Below are 16,124 nucleotides of genomic sequence, written 5' to 3' on the forward strand. Positions count from 1 at the left end.
AGTGCTCTGTCACATGTGCATTTCCTGTATAGTCATGGGGTCTTCAACATCTCTGCATTCCCTTACCTCATCAGCACAGGTATTCCTTCATTGTCATTGAAGTCTACTTCTTTGAGATTCCAGCATATACACAAAACAGCTGAGAAACCCGGTCTTGTTGGTCTGAGGTAGATTCCTGAACCTTCCTTTCACTGACAGCCATTTTTGGACTGCACTCTGAAAGTTATTCCCCCAAAAATCTTCATATGATCACAGATGATAGATAGATAGGTAGGTAGATAGATAGATAGATAGATAGATAGATAGATAGATAGATGGTAGATAGGTAGGTAGATAGATAGACAGACAGACAGAAAGGCAGACAGACAGACAGACAGATAGATAGATAGATAGATAGATAGATAGATGAATGGAGAGGGATTTGGTCCATAAGTCTATGACTCTAGAGAACCCTAACTAATATACTGTAACTTTTAGTCAATTAAATTTTTAAACTTTTAGTTTCTAATTTTTCAATTTATACTCTGTTGGACTAGAAGCCCAATCATTAGGGAGGAGTTGCTCCAGACACCACTCACAAAGCCTCAATTGATATAAAAGCAAGAGGATTTTTATTCTGTCATGACAGGACCCTTCAAGTTCGAGATATGAAGGACCTCTGATACCTGATACAGTCCATCTTTTAAAGCAAAAAGCCACAGACACAAGGGGGGAACCTGTAGATTGTTTTCCACCTTATTGGATTGGCTTATTCAAAGGGTTACTAGCAGTGATTGGTCTATTCCAGGGCAGGAGAATAGCTGCGTGGTCAGGTGATAAGGGAGAGCATCTCTGTGGTCTTCCTGACCTTGTTCTAGGGACTAAATCAACACATCAGGAACTGAGTCACCATCTGTGGGTTGTCTTTGCCTCAATTCCGAGAGTGGAGTTATGTTTGGAGATTATTAACAAGGACATAGGAAGATAAGCAGTCCAGCAAGTGTGTGTGGGGGGGAGACTGTCCCATTTCCAAGAGTGAGTGTAAGGTTTTAGAAGAATGTCTTAGGGTTGAGGGGGCTTAGAAATGCATTTAGAATCTTTCATTCCCTTCTCTTGTTTTGTCAAATCCCAATCTTGGGATTTTCTGACGTCTCTCTTGAGAGCCTGATATTGTTGAGTCAGTACTAAAACTTGGGTAATATTGAGTTGTTCACAAATGAACGTCAGGAGTTGGTATTTTCTACAGACCTGGGACTCGAAAGAATCTAGCTGGGGTTTTTAGGGCGGGAGCTGGGAAATGGCAGGGCCTTAGGGCTTGGTGTGGTGCTTAGGGCCCCTGCAGGAGGGGGCTAGTTCAGCTCCCCCCAGCTTGTCAAGTTTGCTTACATCCCCTCCCCCCAAACAAATATATCAGTCATAATGTCTACATGTAGGGAAGAGTCCTGGGAGAGTTCATTTGGTATTTTTTTAAGAGTTCTTAGTTTAGCTTTGGGTGTGCTGAAGCTTTTATCTGGAGGGTCCTGAGTCGTCCTGTGGAGGTGTCAGCATTATGTGAGATGTGTTGATCCAAATCACAATGTCATCTACTTTGAGAGCAGTGGTTGTCATAAGGAGTATGGTGTAGGGTCCCTTCCAGGAAGGTTTAAGGCTCTGGGACTGATGGCTCCAGACATATATGGAATCACCAATGGATGATCTCTGGGTGTCTGGACTGGTAGCCAGCAGCCAGAGGCTTCCACACTGGGCTTGGATGATCAGGAGGGCTTTAGGTGGGCAGATAACAGTCTGGGAAAACAGCATCAGGATTATATACCTCATTTGCCTTAGTGAGCAGTGGCAGCCCTCACATAGGATCTCATAAGTGGTGAGTTTAAATAGCCCAGGAGTGTTTTGAAGCCAGAACAGGACAGAGGGATGGAGGTCTATCCAGTCATTTTGCCAGTCTCTAGGGCCAATTTTTGTTAATTTGTAAAAATTTTCTTTTAGAATTTTATTTATCTTATCTATCTGACATGACCTTTGGGGTTGGTAAGCACAATTTTCAATTGATGCCCAATGTCTTGGCCACACCCTGATCTACCTGGGCAGCAAAGGCAGGTCTATTATTGGACATGATTACCTTGGGCATTCCAAACCTCGGGAAGATTTCTTTTATGATCTTCTTAGCCATTACATTGGCGATCCCAGTAATGGTCAATGTATGATGGCTATCTTCTTTGGCAACTGTGTGGCCTCGAGGAGGCTCAAAATAATTTCCGCAGATGTCAACAGTCCTCTTTGTCTGTATATTGCTCCATGTATGTGGGTAGTGGCAAAAGCATACCTGCCGTCAGCGTAGACATTCCCTCTACCATCTGTAGAGCTTGTATCAAAGCCACAAGTTCTGCTTTCTGGTCGGGCCAATGTCCCTACAGGGAGATTACTGGCCCAGATCATTTGCTTCCTGTCCACCATTGCTGCCCCTGCCTTCCGCTTACCTTCAGTCTTGTATACCTGCTTGGCTCAGACCCCCAGCCTTGTGCCACTGGCAAGCTTCGCCATCATTTCCGGCTCTGCCTGGCACAGCTCAGTCTGCCATTCTGCCAGTCACATGTCCTTTCTGCAGATGCTGGTAGGATCCATAGTCCATCGGTGTGAGCAGGGCACAGGAGCAGCAGCCCAGTGCAGGAGGGCACCTGTGGTAGCATTGGGAGTGCTCTATCACAGTCTGACATGGGTCAGGGGAGCGAGACTGCAGGGTGAGCAGCCAGGGCTCATGCAGGCTTTAGGACAAGCATGGCACCAAGGCACTTGCGAGGAGGCAAGGAGTTCTCTGGTGGTGTGGCAGGGGGAGGTGGTCATCCTCGTGAGGAGGGTGTGGTGGAGGTTGAGGCAGACAAGCAGCCTGCATCTCCTACAGATCTGAAAACAGCAGGGAAAGCAAAGTCCCTCGTTTGGTCAACAAAAGGCTTTGATAATACATTTAGGGGTGATCAGGGAGGAATGAGTCATTTATTTGTTCTTGTCCCAAATTTATAGTTCGTAAGGTGTCCATTTTGTTCAACAGTTGTTTTAGCACAGAGTGGTCAGTCCCTGTGTCCCTTAGAAAATCTATAGAGGAATCTAATTCCTTTTTCTTGCCATAAGCACATTGGCCTTTTTCCAAGGAGTGCCTCTGTCCATCTTCATTTGTCTTTGATCTTCTGTTGCCCAGGCTCCCTATCTGTCTGAGTCCTGTCTTTTTTTTCTAGTCAAATTTCTTTCTTGCTTATGATCCCTCTGTTTTTTTTTCTTTTCTCTGCCTCCCGCCTTTCTCTTTCACTTCCCTCCTCTCTCTCTTTCGCTACATTTTCTCTGTCTCTCGTTTAACATTTTCTCTGTCTCCCCAAATTCTGCAAGCTATAATCTTGCAACCTATCTACTTGCTGTAACTTTCTCCTTATATCTGATGCTGACTGTCCTATGAAGGCCATGGCTACCACTGCCTGCTGACCTTTAGAGGTTGGGTAAAATGCCTGTAAACCTCCAGTGAACATTTAAGAAACACAGATTTTAACTTGCCCCTGAAGAACCTGTTTTACCTTGGCCAAATTAGTGGGGTGCCTTGCCCCTGAGATTTGCCATGAACCCGGCATTTTGATTGTCATTTTCTCCCTTTAAGAATTAATTAGAAGCCGGGCGGTGGTGGCGCAGGCCTTTAATCCTAGCACTCGGGAGGCAGAGGCAGGCGGATCTCTGTGAGTTCGAGACCAGCCTGGTCTACAAGAGCTAGTTCCAGGACAGGCTCCAAAACCACAGAGAAACCCTGTCTCGAAAAACCAAAAAAAAAAAAAAAAAAAAAAAAAGAATGTGGAATAGCTGGGCGGTGGTGGTGCACGCCTTTAATCCCAGCACTCAGGAGGCAGAAGCAGGCGGATCTCTATGAGTTTGAGACCAGCCTAGTCTACAAGAACTAGTTCCAGTACAGAAACCAAAAAGCTATGGAGAAACCCTGTCTCGAAAATCCAAAAAAGAAAAAAAAAATAAAAGAATGTGGAATAAAATTCCTCCATTTTTGGTAAAAATGCAAACTGATACAGCTACTTTGAACATTAGTATGATGAATTTTCAGAATTAGGTAACATATTACCTCAAAACTCAGCAATATCCCTTTTGGGCCTATTTTACATTATTTTCTCATAGACAGAATCTGAAAACAACTGAAAATGTACCTTTTTTATATCAATAATGAATGAGAATCGTCACCATGTGGGGCAACTCGGGGTCCCCACCTCATCACAAGTATTGCGAGCAGTCAAATGTTAAATTCAGATCTGAACATGGGCACATGGGTGGCTTAGAAGCTCAGCTGGGCTGTTTACATGGCTTTTACAGCAATAGTTCTTGAAGACAGTGTAGTTCTGTCCATCTAACAGAGCTGGGAATTTACTTTTTTCTGTACACACTGTTTAGTAAGAAATATAGAAACCAACAATCTGTAGTTTTTTATAAGCACATTTTTTAAAGTGACTTAGCTCAACTTTCCCCAATTTTTAAACCTGAAGCTTTACCCTGAACACAGCACGTGATGACCAGAACAGAGCATCCCTAGAAGAAAGATGTCACAGGGCTGGGAGGCCCTTCTGATGTTGGCTTGCCCTACTACCTGTTGCTCCTGAATCCACATTTGTGGTTTACCAAAAGCCACAGGGATACTTATTTGCAATCTTTCTATCTGCTGCCAAAGTGAAAAGGTCCAGGCTCTTTACAAGACTTTAGCTTTCTAATAGGGTATCTGACCCCAGAGAAACAGCCCCCAGGCTTACTGGGTCCTGTGGGGAGGAATTAGCACCAGTTTGGACCCTGCTGGCTTGTGGGCCGCCTGCAGGGAAAAGAGACGGGGGAGGGGCAAACTGCTGTTATCAAAGTCAGAGGGAAGGCAGCCTTGGTGCCCTCACTGTGCTCTGTAATGAAATGGTTTGACCCAGAGTAGGGGAGTTCTCTGGACAAGTTCTCCCAGGTGACAATATAGGGAACCTGGTCCGGGTGGCCATAAGGGTAAGGCTGGAAGACTTTTTCTTTTACCTGCAAAATAGTATCTAGATTGAACGTCCCACCCTGTGGCCAGCCCACATCAAAAGTGGGCCATTCCAGCCGGGCAGCAGTGGCACACGCCTTTAATCCCAGCACTCGGGAGGCAGACAGAAGTGGATCTCTGTGAGTTCGAGGCCAGCCTGGTCTATAAGCGCTAGTTCCAGGACAAGGAACCAAAAGGTACAGAGAAACTCTGTCTCGAAAAATCCCCCCTCCCAAAAAAAAGTGGGCCATTCCAGGAAGCAGACCACTTGCCAGTATTTCTTTCGGATTTCCACAGCTTGGTCTACAGCTTTTCTGTCAAGTCAGAGTTAAGGTCAGAGAGGTGGTTCTCACTGCCCCATCGTACCAGATTTAGACTCGAATACAAACAGATATACAAAAACAAAGACACGACATAAAAACAAAGACACAAAAAGCCAAACCAAACTCAAAATCAGAAACTGCACAGCACTACAGATTCAGAGGAAGTGAGTGGCAAAAAGCCCTACCTCTTGGGAACTAGAGGAGTGACCTGGTCACTCTTAGCCCCTTTGGATACTGGAGTGTCCTCCAGATTTACAGATTACTGGAGCATTCCCCAGATTTACAGATTACTGGAGTGTCCTCCAGTACAGATACTGGCCCTACATAGGTACAATTTCAGAAGCTCTGCAGCACTACAGACTCAAAATAACAACAAACACAGACTACAATAATCACAGAAACAAAGCAGACAGACAAAGACAATAAGAGCGCTCGATGTTACCTCCAACTGTGCCTGGATTGAGTCCAGAAGCAACTCAATTCCTGACCAATGCATCAAAATGTTGGACTAGAAGTCCAATCATCAGGGAGGGGTTGCTCCAGACACTACTCACAAAGCCTCAATTGATTCAAAAGCAAGAGGATTTTTATTCTGTCATGACAGGACCCTTCAAGTTCAGGATATGAAGGACATCTGATAGCTGTTACAGTCCATTTTTTAAATCAAAAAAACCACAGACACAAGGGGGGAACCTGTAGGTTGTTTTCCACCTTATTGGATTGGCTTATTCAAAGGGTTACTAGCAGTGATTGGTCTATTCCAGGGCAGGAGAATAGCTGCGTGGTCAGGTGATAAGGGAGAGCATCTGTGGTCTTCCTGACCTTGTTCTAGTGACTAAATCAATAAATCAGGAATTGAGTCAACATTGAGTATGTGATGAATTAATTCATGTAATGGAATATGATTTTAAGATGTGTTACATGAATTTATGCTGTGGAATATTTGTTTAATGATGCAAAGATGTATTGCATTCATTTTTTTTCATTTGTTTAACTATATAAAGCTGTATTACTGTGCCTGCCTAAAACACCTGATTAATCAACTATAGAGCTTAATAGCCAATAGCTGTACTAGAGAGAGAAATATGTGGGGCTGGTGGGCAGAGGAACTCTAAAGCACAGGCTGAGAGGACACAGAGCGGAACAAGAGGTGGGTAAGCACCCACCCCACTAGGCACTCACTCTCTAGGCCCTTGGCTCCATACAAAACCCTGGGCCCTCCCCTACCTGCATCAGCTTCTCTAGTCAGCCAGCTGGTAAGATTCCTACAGGTAGGATGCTCCAAATCCACCACCCTCTCTATTGCAGCCTGTAAGCTACAAGTCCCAATCCACCCCCGAAACCATCATATCTCCTGTGACCTAAGAGGAACTTGCAAGCACAGGCTGCTACTGCACACAGCAGACAAAGAGGTAAGTGAACACCCACCCAGCTTGATACCCCACTCTAAGTACAGTAAGGTTCTGGTTATCCAGCCAGTCAGAAGACAAGCTTCCAGCAGTTTGGCTGTTCCAAAATTCTCAGAGTAGGAGGCTTCAAGCTAGAAGTCCTACTCTGGCCCCAAAACCTCTATCCCACATGGCTTCAGAGGAACTCTGAAGCATAGACTGTTAGTGCACAGAGAATATCAAGAGAGAAGACCAAGACAGTGGACCAAGACAGAAGGCCAAAAGAGTCCCCCGTCACTCCATAAGACACAAACAGTGTCAGTACAGAGCACGTAAAAACAGCTCCCAAAGACACAGACAGTAACTGCAATGATTGTACCAAGAGGCAAAGACTCTGTTAGCAAAAATTTGAGGAAGAGATGGGTAGGTACCAATGGAAGAGCTTATTCAACAACCTAAAAAGCAACATGGTATCACCAGAACCCAATAGAAATACTACAGGAAGACTTGACCAGCCTAACCCAGAGGAGGCTGAGAGAAATAATTTTAAACATAACTTTAAGAGGATGATGGACAGATTTAAAGAGGAAATAAAAAATTAATTTAAGGAAATGGAGGAAAAGGCAAACAAAAAAATTGGAAGAAATCAACAAATATCTTAAAGAAAACCAAGATAAAAGAATCAAACATATGAAACAAAGAGTGGAAACACTTAAGACTTGAAAACTGAAATAAAGGCAATAAAGAAAACACAAATAAGGGGAATTCTATAAATGGAAAATCCATTTAAACAAATGGGAACAACATACATAACATACATAACTAACAAAATAGAAGAGGGGAAAGGAAGAATATCAGTAGTTGAAGGTACTAAAGAACCAATAGATTCATTGGTCAAAGAGAATTTTCAATTCAACAAATTTTTAATGCAAAAGATCCAGGAAATCAGGGACATCATGAAAATTCAAACCTAAGAATAACAGGGATAGAAGAAGGAAAAGATCTCCAGCTCAAAGGCACAGAATCCATATTCAGCATAATTGTTGAAGAAAACTTTCCCAACCTAGAGAAGTATATCACTATGAAAGTAGAAGAAGCTTACAGAACACCAAATAGATGGGAACAAAAACAAGTCCCCTCACCATATAATAATCAAAATGCAGGGCTGGAGAGATGGCTCAGCAGTTAAGAGCACTGCCTGCTCTTCCAAAGGTCATGAGTTCAATTCCCAGCAACCACATGGTGGCTCACAACCATCTGTATCGAGGTCTGGTGCCCTCTTCTGGCCTGCAGGCATACATGTAGAAAGAATATTGTATACATAATAAATAAATAAATATTTTAAAAAATAAATAATCAAAATGCAGAGCATACAGAAGAAAGAGTGAATACTGAGACCTGCAAAAGAAAAAGAGCAAGTAATATTAAAGCAAACCTATCAGAGTTACACCTGAATTCTTAAGTGAAACCATGAAAGCTAGAAGGTCGTGGACAAATTTGCTGTAGACATGAAGAGACCATGGATGGAACACAGACAATTAGCCCCAGTAAATCTTTAAATGACCATCGATGGAGAAAACATAATATTCCATATAAACCCAGATTTAAACAATAATTACTCACAAATCTAGCATAAAAAAGGAAATAAGAAAAACTCCAACTTGAGAAAACTAATTGTACCCCCAAAAAAGCAACAGATAACTCCCTATCAGCAAACCCCAAAGAAAGGAAACACAAGCATTACCACCAAAAATAATAGTGATTATCAATCACTGGTTATTAATATCTCCAAATATTATTGGACTCAATTCAACTATAAAAAGACACACAGGCTAAGAGAATGGATATAAAAGCAGAATATATCCTTCTGCTGTATATAAGAAACACACTTCAACCTCAAGGACAGACAGTGCCTCAGAGTAAATGGTTGGGAAAAGATTTTCAATTAAATGAACCTAAGAAACAAGCAGGTATAGCTATCCTAATATCTAACAAAATAGAGCCTTCAAACTAAAATCAATCAGAAGAGATGGGGAAGTACACTTCATAGTCGTCACAGGAAAAAATCCATGAAGACTAAATCTCAATCCTGAACATCTATGCCCGAAATACAAGAGGACATACATATGTAAAAGAAACAGTGCTAATGCTTAAATTGCAGTCAAATTCTACACATAAATAGTAGGAGATGTTAAAGGCCACTTTCCGCAGTGAAAAGGTCAACCACACAGAAACTTTTTTTTGTTTTTGGTTTTTTTTTTTTTTTTTTGAGACAGGGTTTCTCTGTAGCTTTGGAACCTGTCCTGGAATTAGCTCTTGTAGACCAGGCTGGCCTCAAACTCCCAGTGATCCGCCTGCCTCTGCCTCCCGTGTGCTGAGATTAAAGGAGTGCGCCACCACTTCCAGCTTAACCACACAGAAACTTAACAGAGAAATAAGATAACTAATAGATGTCAGGACTCAATTGGACTTAACAGACATCTAGAGAACATTCCTCCCAAACACAAAAGAATATGAATTCTTCTCAGCACCTCATGGACCTTCTCTAAAATTGACCCCATACATGGTGATAAAGCAAACCTCAACAGACACAAACAATTGTAATAAGCACCTGTGTCTTATCAGATCACCATGTTTTAAAGTTAGAATTCAACAACACTAATCACAGAAATCTACAAACCCTTGGAAAGTGAATAGTGCTCAGCTGAATCAACAATGGGTCAGAGAAGAATGAAGGAAAGAAATTAAAGACTTTCTAGAATACAATGAAAATGAAGGCACCACAAACCCAGACCTATGGGACTCTATGAAAGCAGTGCTGTGAAGAAAGTTCATAGCACTAAGTGCCTGCATAAAGAAAGTGGGGAAATCTCACACTAGTGGGTCAACAGCACAACTGAAAGCTCCAGAACAAAAGAAGCAGACTCACCCTGGATGAGTAGATGACAGGAAATAATCAAATTTGCGGGTGAAGTCGATAAAATAGAAACAAGGAAAAGACTATAAAGAATCCATGTAAAAAAAAAACTGATTCTATGAAAAAGAAAATCAAGAAGCTGGACAAACCCTTATCCAACTTAGTCAAAAGGCAGAGAGAGAACATCCAAATTAACAAAATCAAAAATGAAAAGGTGGGTGGAGCAACAGATACTGAGAAAATCCAGAGAATCATTTCATCATACCTCAAATCCTGTATTCCACAAAATTGGAAAATGTAAAGTGAATGGACAATTTTCTGAATAGGTACCACATACCAACATTAAATCAATACACAGTGAACAATTTAAATACAGCTGTAACCTTCAAGTTAATAGAAGTAGACATCAAATGCCTTCTTCCAACCCCACCTCTAAAAAAAATCCCTGGACTTGATGGTTTCAGTAAAGAATTCTACCAGAACTTCAAAGAAGAGGAAACAGCTGTACTCCTCAAATTGTTACACAAATTAAAAACAGAATGAACATTTCCATACAAACATTTCCATTTTATGATGTTACAGTTACCCTGATACTAATCCCACACAAAATATCAAAAAAAGAATTACATATCAGTCTCCCTCATGATCATTAATGCAAAATTATTCAGTGAAATACTGACAAACTGAATCTAGGAATACACCAAAAAAATTATTCACCATGATGAAATTGGCTTCATCCTAGAGATGCAGAATAGTTTAACATATGAAAGTCTGTCAATGTAATCCACCATATAAATAAATTGGAAGAAAAAATATAATCATCTCATTAAATGCTGAGAAGCATTTGACAAAGTTCAACACCCCTTCATGATAAAGGTCTTGGAGAGATCAGGGATACAAGAAAGGTATCTTAACATAATGAAAGGAATGGACAGAAAGCCTACAGCAAACATTAAAAAAATGGGGACAAACTCAAAATGAGCCCACTAAGATAAGGAACAATACAAGACTGTCCTCTCTCACCATACCTAGTAAACTTAGTCCTTGAAGCTCTAGCTAGAGCAAAGAGAAAACAAAAGAAGATCATGGGAAATCAAACTGGAAAGGAAGAAATCAAGCTTTTGCTATTCACAGATGATATATTAGTATACATAAGTGACGCCATGCACTCTATCAGGGAATTGATTATACCTGAGAGAGATTTTACTTAACGATTTTGAAATGGGAAAAACCTCCATTAATCTGTAGAATTTGAGATGATATGACCATCTTTAACTGCTTGGTGGCAGTGCACACTTTTAACACCATGACAATTATCTTTTTTTGTTACCTTAAAATTCTCTTAGCTGTTAATATTCTGAACACCTTTTTCCCTCTGGGACAGGAAATCACTACACCCACCTAGATAAGCACAATGCACAGTACAAGCCAGCTAGCCACACTGGGTCCTGGAGGAAAAAGGGAAAGTTCCTGTGGAGTGCAGGATTGTGACATTGTCTGCTTTTGTAGCCTAGGACAAGTGCTATTGAAATGCTTACCTTGGCCTATGTAGAAACGATCTTTGAATGGGGTGGGAGAAATGGTCAGGAATCACTCTGCAGAGTCTTTAAGCACACTACAGCCCTGTGGACAGTGTCCTTGTCACTCAGACTGCACGAGCCAATCAGACCCTCCAGGTGACCTGCCAGTCATAGGCAGTGCAGGGTTCTTCCAGGCAGCCACGTTCAGACTTGGCTTTGCCGAGGAGCTGTTCCCAGTGGTTTCATGTGCTGCAGTGAAATTGCTGCTGCTGGAAGAAGTTGATGACCTGAGAGCTTTGGCGAGCTGGGAAACAATAACATGGTGAGCGAGGGGGGGGGGTGGTGGGGTGGAATGCTGTCTCCAGATGGGGAGGAGCAGAGGGTGAGGTGCAGGAGATGGCATGGTGCATCCTCCTGGGATCAGTGTGGGAACCTGCTGCCATATTCCCTGTGTTGTAAAGTCCCATGTGGTCTTTGTTAATTCCTAGATTTAAGGAACAGGCCTCTGAATAACTTTGTGCTGTGGGTTTAATCCGCTTAGAGAATTGGGAGCAGGGTGCTGTGTGTACAAACATCTTTCTTGTCAACTTCAATATGCCATACTCAGAGACCTAGTTTCTCCAGTATCTTCTTGAAATTGAGCACTTTGCATTTAACCTTTACATACAATCTCCATTTGTGTTTAACTTGTGGACGGTATCAAGGCATCTCACCTGTTGGGTAGCACTGCACTTCTAAGCTGCAACATAGAAGAGTTGAGTTGCTGATATAAAGGATTTTCCAATGCCTTGGAAATAGTTCAGTCTCACAAAGTAGAATTAGCTGAGGGAGGACTGCCTCTAAATCACCCAAAAGTTAAATGTATTTTAATCAGGGCTACTAGAGATTAGGATGCTAGGGTACACATTGTTCAATCGGATTGTCCAGATATTTGGCTCCAAAAAATTACAAAGAAGCCACCACTGACTTAAAACCAGACACAAGGCACATCCCCATATCAAAAAACAACCTCTAACAAGCTTTTAAAGGAGGCATGACAGGTTCCTAAGCTATTTTAAAGCCTGGTGTGATATAAAGTTCCAGTTTTCTATTTGAGAAAAGCACAGTTCTTCCAGATGGGCAATATGACACCAGGTGACATATAAATGAAATCCAAAACATTGTTGTGTGGAGGAGTAACCTGAACAATCAAGGGTTTTCTTTTATGTCCCCTTGAGGAAGGAGGAACAATCCTGGCAGACCTAGTAATAGCCCGGGGCCTTAGCCTTGTGAGTTTCCCTAAGTATCTGATCTACTGATAATAAAACACAGCTCCTTTTCTAAAACCAGGAATATGCTTAGGGGAGCTGGTAATGTTCTGGTGCCAAAGCCTTTGTGGAGGGGTGGCTTCAGATTCTAAGAACCTCACTTGGGAGGCAGAGACAAGGCAGATCTCTGTGAGTTTGAGGCCAGCCTGGTCTACAAGAGCTAGTTTCAGGACAGGAACTGAAAGCTACAGAGAAACCCTGTCTCGAAAAATCCAAAAAAAAAAAAAAAAAGATTCTAAGAACCTAACTCTTCCCACCATATGGAGCTATAGTTATCAGTCCCATGGCCACTCTGCTCGTAGTAAAGTTCTTGAGATACCCTGTGTTCCCATTGTATAGATTTGCTTGAGTAGCCTCCTCCTAAATTCATGTGATAATTTGTACTTATCATTCTCTAATTTCTTTCATTTCTCCCTTGGAAGTATACAAGATGCTATTCTCCATTTTAAAATTCTTTTGAGACAAGGTTTCTCTGTAGGAGTGTCCAGACTATTCTGGAACTCACTGGGTAGAAGAGGCTATCCTTGAACTCACAGAGATTACTTGGCCCAGCAAGGGTGTGTGCCACCAATGCCCAGAAAAATGCAATTTTTCCTAGGAAGCTTTCTAGGCATCTGCAAGACCTCCCTACCCTAGCTTTTTATCTTTTTTACAATTTGGTTTTCCTATCCTTCTCATCCCTGTGACCTTCACCTCAGGACCCTGTCACTGAAGGAATCACCTGCTGATTATGGTTACCAGTTTAATGAAGAAATTATCTTGATAATATCTTTGCTCTGTAACTCTCCTATCTGCCTAAATGTCTAGCCTGGCAAGTTGCCTGTTTCTATTTCAATTGTTCAAAGTGTAACCCAGAGCCTGAACCTAAAGGACACTTAAGGTGAACTGCAAATGTGGAATCTGTCTAGCTGGCACCTCTTTGAGCGTTAGCTAGAGATTGATGTCTACCATCATTAAAGAGGTTTTTCTTTATTAATCTCCTAGTGTGTAAAGTTATTTCTCAATGGAAAGGGATATTAGTTCTAGAACAGCTGCATTTCCATCCTGTTAGAAAATAGTTTCTGAGAGAAGTTCTCTTTTTTTTTATTTATTATGTATACAATATTCTGTCTGTGTGTATGTCTGTAGGCCAGAAGAGGGCACCAGACCTCATTCCAGATGGTTGTGAGCCACCATGTGGTTTCTGGGAATTGAACTCAGGACCTTTGGAAGAGCAGGCAATGCTCTTAACCACTGAGCCATCTCTCCAGCCCCCGAGAGAAGTTCTCTTATGTTGACTCAGGTGCCCTAGGTCTGCTGCTGTCCAGGGCAATGACCTTGCTGTCCTGTACATTAGACTTTCAAAACCAAAAGCTATGGAGAAACCCTGTCTTGAAAAATCCAAAAGAGAAAAAAAAAAAAACCACAAAATTCCTAAAAAAAAAAAAAAAAAAATCTCACAGTTTTAAAATTATGCATTTGTGTCATGTAGTTGACTGTGCATTGCAGTTGCAGGGAAAGGATTTGCATATGGTGCATATGGAGCATTCCTTATGTCTTCAGACCACAATAGGATGAATAGTTTATTGTGTACACTGCAGGGGAAACAGTGGAGGCAATCAACTATTAGAGCCACCATTATGAAGATGTTCCTGGCTGGGCAGAGGTGGCACAGGCCTTTAATCCCAGCACTAGGGAGGCAAAGGCTGGCTGTAAATTCAAGGCCAGCCTGGTCTACAGGAGCTAGTTCCAGGAAAGGCAATTAGGCAACAATTCTATGCAGACATGGTTGATCTTGCTTGACACAGTTTTGTCTGCTTAGAGATTTGAGAAACAGGTCATTAACTAACTTTATGTGTCAGGTTACAGATCTCAGTAGCCAACATATGTATATAGAAACCATTAATCTATCTCTTATTAATGACATTCCCTCTCCTATACAAAGGCCAACTCTGTTTCAAAGTCAATATAGAAAGTTTTATTTAATCTCAAGAGTGCAATATTTTTATCATTTTAAAATCTCTTATTGGTATTTTTTTTTTTTGGTTTTTCGAGACAGGGTTTCTCTGTGGCTTTGGAGCCTGTCCTGGAACTAGCTCTGTAGACCAGGCTGGTCTTGAACTCACAGAGATCCGCCTGCCTCTGCCTCCCGAGTGCTGGGATTAAAGGCATGCGCCACCATCGCCCGGCTCTTATTGGTATTATTTTCAGATGTTTTCATTAAGTGTATTGCTGCACTTGTCTCTATTTCTGTTCTCCAATGTTTCAAAGTTATTAATAGTTGCATTTTATGTCTCTCAAGTGATGTTAATTATTGATTTCTGTGGAGAACAATGTCTCCTCTAGTTTAGGCTTGCCTCATACTACATAATTGAGAATCATTTTGAACACCTAATCTTTCCTCTGCTCCCCAGTGCTGGGAAAACAGTCCTGCAACTTCTTATAGGCTTGGCCTTGACTTGTCAATGAAGAAGAAATGTAGAGTAGTTACTGAGTGTCTGCTAATCTTTCTAGTTTTTATGGGGACTTAGAAGAAAAGGAACCTGTGCAAGAGGTGAGCTCATTGACCAATTTTGAAGCTGCTGGAGACACAGGGCACAATGGGAGAAGTTGTACTGAGGGTGAAAGCTTTCTTCCGTCAACAGTAGTTGAGATTAGCTATGTGGAATCAGGTAGTCAATTGTAGATATTTCATGAATGTTCAGATTGACAATTGTTTTCAGTCCACAGACCAAGGCAATCAAGAATCTGGGAAAGAAACTGACATTATCTTTAAACCACATTGCTATATTTACAGTAGCTCAGCTAAAATACAAAATCTGGGTAAAAGGTTGTGGCCCTGCTTAACAGGACTGTTATATTTCTGCATTAAGATGTTCATCTTTTGAGAAAATGTATGAGAAATCTTTAATGTGCTCTAATACAAATCCCTAGTCTCTGGAGCACATGGCCATAAAGTCTATTTCAAGTTTTCAAAATAATTTTAGAGATGAAATCCACATTATACTTACATTTTCCTTGTTGCCTTCAAACCCAAATATGCCTGGATTGTTTTCTAATTCATGGTATGTTTTTCTTTAGCAACAGTTACAAAGTAACCACAGTTACACAGTAACAGGAGTTACTTTATGAATGTGGCCTGTGTTAGTCTGCAGGATTTCCCACTTCTGATGCAATGGGATGGATGCACTGTAAAGTGAGTGTGCAATGGAATGTGCAACAAAGGATCCTGTACTTTGGATGTGGAACAGGATGTGCTCTAGGGTAGTGGAATAATGTATACTAAATACAATCTTTTAAACAGGGGCCCTGTCTGCTGGGCTGGGAGGGCAGAACTGGATGGATTGTACTGTCTGAGTCATTTGGTCTCTGATCCTCCAGTAGAGAAGCTGCTAATATTGTGAGTCCCAGCTGGGTGGCCCTAGCCAAGGAGGGATTCTGGGAAGCCTTAGCAATCAGGAGTTCTAGTGGGAGAACAGGATTAATTTGGCTTATATTGTCATATTGTCATTCACTACTTAAGGATGTCAGGAAAGAACTTAAAGAGGGCAGGATTCTTAATAGATTTTTGTATGTTGAACCATTCTTGTATCTCTGAGATGAAGCTGACTTCATCATGGTAGATGATTTTTTGGTGTGTTTTTGGATTTTCTTTCCTAGTATTTTATTGAGTATT

The 16,124-nt window shown here is 41.5% G+C and overlaps 1 pseudogene; it reads left to right on the top strand.

Moving 5' to 3' along the window:
• Positions 1-11,221: 11,221 nt before the first annotated feature.
• The window catches only part of LOC121434664, a 47,492-nt pseudogene continuing 42,589 nt past the window's right edge, over positions 11,222-16,124 (top strand).

The sequence above is a fragment of the Microtus oregoni genome, unplaced genomic scaffold (genome assembly GCF_018167655.1).
Source record: "Microtus oregoni isolate MIOR12 unplaced genomic scaffold, Mior012 000044F_ref0000062, whole genome shotgun sequence".
Taxonomy (NCBI): Eukaryota; Metazoa; Chordata; class Mammalia; order Rodentia; family Cricetidae; genus Microtus; species Microtus oregoni.